This window comes from Rhinolophus sinicus, linkage group LG04 (genome assembly GCF_036562045.2).
Source record: "Rhinolophus sinicus isolate RSC01 linkage group LG04, ASM3656204v1, whole genome shotgun sequence".
In the NCBI taxonomy this organism is placed as follows: domain Eukaryota; kingdom Metazoa; phylum Chordata; class Mammalia; order Chiroptera; family Rhinolophidae; genus Rhinolophus; species Rhinolophus sinicus.
In genome coordinates, this window is record NC_133754.1 from 110412730 (window position 1) to 110420528 (window position 7799).

Below are 7799 nucleotides of genomic sequence, written 5' to 3' on the forward strand. Positions count from 1 at the left end.
CTGTTGATGCCATGATTTCGGCGCTCCCATGCGGGGTGATGCCGTGCTCCCGGGAGAGCTGCAGCACGGTGCCCAGGCCCACAGACGCTGCAGGCGTCCACTCGCAGACACACACCGCAGGGCTCCGCAGCAGCTGCCGCCACTGGTTTCAAAAGTCGCCTCCACACAGGCGCAGCGGGTACTACCCGCCCTTCCACCCTCGTGGGAGCTGGAGAAGCCAAATTTATGGATTTTTTAAGTGAATGTTGAAAAGCAAATTGTATGATGTTAATATTTACTATATACTGGAAATTACATTCTTTACACTATTTAAGCTTATGATGAAAATTTCTAACTATTAATCTTATAATATGCAAGAAAGTGCTTGACTTTTCAAAATTCTTATAAGGAGTATTAAAGAAAAGTTTTGAGCACCCCTGCCATAGGACATATGGGAGCCTCTGAAAATAGGTCTGGAACTATCACACAAGCAGAATGACACACCTGGGTCTTCAGGAACAGGGGAGAAGGAGCGAGTGAAGCAGTTACAACCAGCGACCAGGCACACCCATTCTGCAGCCAGGCCGGCCAACCTCCTGGGCACTGCACTGCCAGGCTCTGGTCTCCACGCGGGAGAGCTTTGTTTTTATTCGCTGTTTTTCACCAGCGTGCTCATCCTGCCCCTTCGTGCTGCGCATGGCTCTGTCCCAGCCGCTAGTACGGCAAGTTCAGTGGGCTCCAGTCTGATTGCCGAGTGCTGACACCACGGCCAGAAGACACTGTGTATCTCAGCTGTGACAGGGGCCTCAGACCAACCCGGTCAGCGGTCATCCACCAGAGGCTGGCTGATGGCTGCCCCTGCCACCGCTGAGAGCTCCCGCTGGACACTAATGGGACAGATGAGAAGTCCTTTCCCTTGTCCAATTGTGAGTGGCTGCATTGTCAGCTTTTCGCCCACGGCCGCTTTCTCTTCTGCCTAAGTCTCACCACTTCTCAAAGGTCAAGCCCCCCACCCCCTCAGGAGATGGCTGTGAGGCAGAGTCCTGGCACCTACCAAGGATTGCAGGGTGGGCCCCCGGGCAGACTGGCTGCTCGGCCAGAGGCCGCTCCTGGGCTGACTGTTTACCCCGGACGTTCTCTCCAGTCTGGGCTGGTCCTTCGCATCAGAAATGAAAAAACACCAGAAGAGACACACTTTCAGGCTGGGCCTATGGGACCAAGGTCAAAACCAACATGCTCGTTCTTTTATTCTGCGTTCCACAAATGTTAGGGGGAGCCATATGAGTCAGTCTATAGACCGAGGGCACGTTGTGCAGATATTGGGAATTTCCTGTCTGATATTATATACTGAGCCCCTCCTATGTCCCCTGCGTGTCCCAGGTGCTGCACACAAAGTGGCAAGCACACCAGCCCAAGGCCCTGACTCTGTGCAGGTCACTCAGCGTACGACCCGCAGCCTGGGTGCTGCATGCAGTGACCTGACGTCGAGTCTAATGTTCACAGTGGAAAATCTATCCTCTTTCTAGCTCGCAGGCCTTGGGACAATGCTATGAAAAAGGTCCACTCAGGGCTCATGTGCGTGTGTGTGTATATGTATGTGTGTGTGCACACGCACTTGTGTATGTGAGAAAGAATGATTGAGCATGGGTGTGTTAGGGGTTGGGACATGGGCCGGGGTCCTGCCTTTGGGAGCCGCTGTCTCATCCCACTGATTGCCAACTTCTGTCCTCTTCAGTGAGCTCCTAACATCCCTTTCTGCATCGAGATACAATGTGGCTGACAAATATTGAATCAGGACTGAACAAAATCAAAAGAAAACAAATACATATCCGGCTAATAATTATTTATCTTTTGTAGAAATAAGACCCTAATTACATACATTAAATGAAAGGCAAGCAAGTCATGAATAACATAAAACAGGAGGCAATAAATGATAGGGTTTGACTGGAGAGGTGGCAGATTTTCTGAGCATTCTGTTTGGATTTATAATTCATATTTTAATTCTTTTTAAACAGTTATGAGTGTGCATTGCCTAAATAAGCAACTTCAGTGGAAAGAAATGGTCCTGGAGGAAGCTGTGAAAAATATGTGTAAGTTAGTCTGAAATTTAAACATTGTAGAACAACCATGATGTGGTTAATCATTAGCTCAGCTTCCTTTTAAGGAAACAAAATAGAATTTAGTGAAGTGGAAAAGACAATTTACTAAACTAATAACTCTGGTCTTAAAGAATTCTGTAACTTCGACACCCATGTCACGCTCAGTCTTTTTAAAGCCCACATCTGTCTCTTGAAGCCCTTCACAAATTGTTCATTAATTCTCCAGAGAGTCCTGCAATGTTGGAAGAGACAAGAGCTGTTATAGTGTGTCAGCATTTGAGATTGATGAACTCAAGGGGCTTGGATACGCAAGTTCACAAGGAATTTCATCAGAAAGGCAGGAGGCCCATGAACCCAAAAACAGTGGTCGGCCAGCCCACCCTCCGAGAAGAGTTAATGGGGCCGACTTCCTCCCAACCCCACATGGTAGACAGCACAGAAGCCCAGGTGGGAAGGCACAAGTCTGGACGGGGCCAATCCAGGCCTGAATCCTCATTCCGCACTCTGGCCGTGTGTCCCTGCCTGAGCCCCACTCCTCAGCAGAGAGGGCAGGGGACCGTAAACGTTCCCTGAATGATGATGGAGCTTGATTAGTTGATGAAAGACTTGGGCACTTACTATGGCATAAAATTGGAACATTCCTGAATAAAGCTTTTGAAAGCGTAAGAGTCCCTGGCACTGAAGAGAGCTATGGGCAACCATGAGCAACAGCACTGATGAAAAAAGTGACTGCGAAAAACATTTCCCCGAAAGTCTAATCATGGGGAAGACATTTGTTGTGATGGCTGTTTTTATTTGTCAACTTGACTGGACCACAGGTGCCCAGATATTGGGTTAAACGTGATTCTGGGTGTGTCTGTGAGAGTGTTTCTGGGTGAGATGAGAATTTGAGTCTATAAAGTGTGAAAGCTGATAGACTCAATGTGGGTGGGCCTCGTCCAATCAGTTGAAGGTCTGAATGGAGCAGAAAGCCAGGGGAAGGGAGAATTCCCTGTCTGTCTGGCTGCTTCTAAGCTGGGACATTGTCCTCTCCTGCCTTCAGATTTGGACTCTAGCTGGAATCTACACCATTAGTTCTCCTGGGTCTCCAGCTTGCCGACTGCAGATCTCAGGGCTTGTCAGCCTCCATGATTTACATGAGCTAATTCCTTATGATAAATCATATAGACTATATATAGTATTTCTCTGGAAAACCCAGATTAATACACTCGCGTTCATTATAAAAGACAGGAATCTAAATTACATTTGCAGTATGATACCAATTTTGACAATTTTGTATACATAAATACATGCATACACATGCATTGATCAGTTTTGGAAGAAATACAGCAAAGTACCCTGGTGGTTAAAAATAAGTGTGGAACTATAAATAACTCTTGCTTTTTATACTTTTCTCTATTTTGCATGTATACTACAACAAGTATAATATACTTTTTTCAGAAAATAATAAATAACCCCACGCTCTATTCACATTCTGCGATGTTTGTTGCTAAATGTTGTTTCTCATTGATTTTAGTCCTTCCAAAGTAATGATGTGTTGTATATACCAATTTTCATATATTTGTAACAGTTTAGTTTAAATACAATCATACATACAAAACTCAAAAGCAAATGTTTCAAACTAGTTTTACATTGAAAACTGTGGTCAGTGTAAATGTATGCAAGAGAAATAACTGCCCCCAAATTAAACAATTTGCAAATTGTTGTTTGCTATCATTTTCCTGAATTCTACATATTTTAAGGGTCAACTAATAATCATTAAAATCAAGTTTTTCAAAGAAAAACTGCTCACATCTCCCCCTTTGCACCAATGGTGTTTTCCTTATGTTTTTACACCCATTTGTTGTGCTGTAATCACAATGTGCTTATCTTTTCACCTGAATTGCCAGTAGGAGGGCGTTTGGCCACGCACTTGCATGGCCCTCACAGTGACTGTCTCAGCCCCACCCTCCGATGTGCTTGGGCCACACCCCATTGTTGAACTCACTGGCCATTTGCGATTGTTCTCCTCTTGCAGATAATGCCACAATGAACATCTTCCTGCACTTATTTTTCCTTTCACTCTCTTGTTTCCTTGGGATAACTTCCCAGGCACCACATTACTGGGTCCAAAGCCGTGAATGATTTCCATGGCTCTGGATAACAAACTTGCGAACTGCCCTGCCAACCATGGCCCCGCCAAGCGTGAGAATGTGAAATTGGAGTAGAGTCAAGTGCCCACAATGGAGAAACAACCAGACAAAATCAGTTGGAGCCATGCCCAGAATACTACTAGGAAACTACTAAAAGAATACGGGTGGAGTCTCTTTCAATATATGAAAAGGTATCCTTAGCAAGTCAAGGTTCTTACTTTGTTTTGTTTTTTAAGAGCATCAGATGGGACTCCTACACCTGATTATAGGTGGGCAAGGATGACAGTATGTGAGCACATTGCCAGTCTTCAGCAGGCAACCAGGGAAAGTTTGGACTTTCCTGAGCATTTTTTTATGTTCGTGTAGCATTGCCACTTGGATGCATCACAACTGAGCCTCCTTTTAACTCTCTTAGAAATTTCAGCAGCCCGAGCCTTTCCTTGCTGTCCCACAGCAGCATGCTCCACTTGGCATCGAGTGTCCAGTCTGCAAGGGGGCAGGATTTCTCTCAACTCACCCTCCTTGTGGTCAGCAACCGGCAAGGAGCCTCGACACCCTTCCTCCTGTGCTTGGCCAAGAGGCTATGCGCACTCTGACCCCCAAACATTCCTGACTCTGCCCATTTCTCTCAAACCACTGCGCACCCAAAGTCAGGAAACCATTCTTTATCCCCTGGGCAGCAGTGGTAACATTTCCACTGGTCCTTATTCTGCTGTATTAAAGCCAGAGTGACAAATAACAACAGGCGCATATCGGATTGTGTCATCTGTCAGCCCCGCATTCTTGATGGCTTGCCATTGCTCAAAAGCCATGCTGTCCAATTTGGCAGTCAAAGTCATATGTGCTACTTAAATTTTATTTAATCAAAATAAAAACTTCAGCTCCTCAGTCACTCTAGCCCCATTGCAAGGGCTCAAAAGCTACATGTGGCAGATGGCTACTGTATTGGACACCAGAGATTTAGAACTTTTCTTTCATTACAGAAAGTGCTGCTGGAGTGTGCTGCTTCTAAAGATAAAGCAAAACCAGCCTTTCCAATCTCACCTGCCTCAGTGTTTCCCTTCACTCATAGCACTTCCATCACTTTAATCTTTAAACCCAGGTCCTTTCCCACCTCAGGGCCTTTGCACATGCTCTGCCCTACCTCTAGATAATTCCTCTCCTCTTTTTTAGAACTTAGTTTTGGTGTCACTGGCTCAGAGATTCTCCTGTGTTCCCAGATCAAGTCATATCCCCTTGCAGGACAATCTTATGACTTCCGGTACTTCTCCAAACACTAATCACCGTTATAACTTAAATAATGAATTGTATCACTCATTGCCTAGTGTCTCTTTCCCCCACAAGAATGGAAGAATCTGGATGGCCACAAGACAGGTATTAACCTGTCTTGGATGACACCCAGAACCAGTGCAGTGCCTGACACATAGTAGGAGATAAAAATTTGTTGAATAAACGAATGAGTTTACAGCCTGATTCAAATGCGGGTAGTATTAGAAGAGTGTTGGCATCTGGCAAAGGAAACACTTGTCAACTCTAACTCAGAGTAACTGAAGCTGTGAATTAAATGTTTGGCCGATTCAGGTGGCATTTGCTCCAAGGACAGGGAAGGGGCCAGGTATAACAACCTGAGACAGAGAAAGCTTCTTGTGCACTGTGTGATTTGAAGGCTATAGCCCGACTCTTTTCCCAAAGCCTGCATGGTGAATGAGATTTGACAGTTAATACTAGAGGCCAGAACCAAGAGCAGGCAATGGGCCTAGAGTCCTTTAATAGGCACTGCACACAAGTAAGATTTATGTCCTTCTGTGTTAGAGATACATAGTGAAGTGTGATCAGGTGAAACGATAGGATGGGTGGCATCTGCCTCAATGTAAATGGATATCCATAGGAAAAAATAAACTTTGACCCCTGCCTCACCTGTACACAATAAGTATGGGATGGACCCAAAATAAAAAATAAAGCTGTAAGTTTCCTAAAGGAGAACATAGAATGTCTTCATGTCTTGGGTGTACACAAAGGCTTTTTAGGATGCATAAAGCAAAAGAAAACATTAGTAAATTAGCCTCCATAAAAATGTAAAACTATCATTCACCAAGAGACATCAGGAAGAAAATGAATAGCAAGCCACTTACCTGGAGAAAATATTTCCATAACATGCACAGTCAATCTTTATTTACGGTAGTCATGTTCTAGAACATCACCCCAAACACTGAGTTAGGGAACACTGAGCCATTGGTCCTCAGGGAAGTCCAGCATCAGATTCCTGAGAGCCTCTGTCATAATATTTTCATCAACCCATCAAAACGTTTTATGTGTGTTTGTGTTTAAAGACGCCGTATTTAATTTATATGGTTGATTCATTAACATTGAACTCATGGCCAACAGCGCTGTAACCCATGTCCAAACAAAGCTCATCTGATATGTGTGCTTCCTGCACAAGGCACATCACAGCCTTCTCACGCTTAGGAATAGCAGACAGCCCTTCGGGACTACGAGTATACTTGGACCATTATACAGTTCAAAATTACCAACAAAAAGTACCAAATTGAGAAAAAAGGGGGGCTCTAACCAGACAGAAAAAAAGGGCACTTTTTAACAGTACAAGAGCTGGAACAATTAGCCAAAGTGTCACCTTGTTCAGCCTCAGCTGGGACACGCATGTCAGGCAACCCAAATGTCTCCCCACTCTGCATGTCCATGAATGACCACAAGGATGCTGTATCAATTTGGGGTTACAAATACGTTTTAGTGAATAGGTGAATTCTCAAATATGGAATCCACAAATAGTGAAGACTGATTCTCTGACAAAGGACTGGAATTAAGAATATGAAAAGAACTTGTACACATCAACAATAAAAAGATAAACAATCCCAAATATTTTAATAGGCGGAAGATTTGAACGGACTCTTCCTCAGGGAAGGTACACACCTGGCCAGGGAGCACAAGTGCTCGGCATCATCAACCTTTGGGGAAATGCAAACGTGAACCACACTGAGGCACGACCACACACCCACCAGAGCAGCCCACAGTGAAGAGGGGCAACTCCAAATGCCAGGGTGACTAGAACTCTCATGCTCTGTTAGCAGGACTGTGTGCTGGCACGTTTCTCTCTGAAACAATTCTGGCAGTTTCTTATGCGCTAAAGGTTACCCTTCTTCTGATGGAGCACACATAAGAGAAATGAAGGTAGTGTGTGTGTGTGCACGCACTCACACACACACACACACACACACACACAGAGTTTATAGCAGCTTTATTCACAGCAGCCCCATACTGGAAACAGCCAAGGTGTCCATCAACAGGTAAATAGTAAACTAATTGTGGTGTATCCCCAAAATGGAATACTACTCAGTAATACCAAGAGAACAAATGAATGAATCATAAAATCGTTATGCTAGGTGAAAGAATCCTCTCACAAAAGAATATATCATGTATGATTCTATTTATATAAAACTCTATGACAGGCAAAACTAATTTGCAATGTAAAAAAATCATAACAATATTACTTTCTGAGGGGAGGGAGAGGGGAATTGACTGGGAAAGAACACAAGGGAACTTTTTGGGAGGTTGAGATGTTCCATGTCTTGAC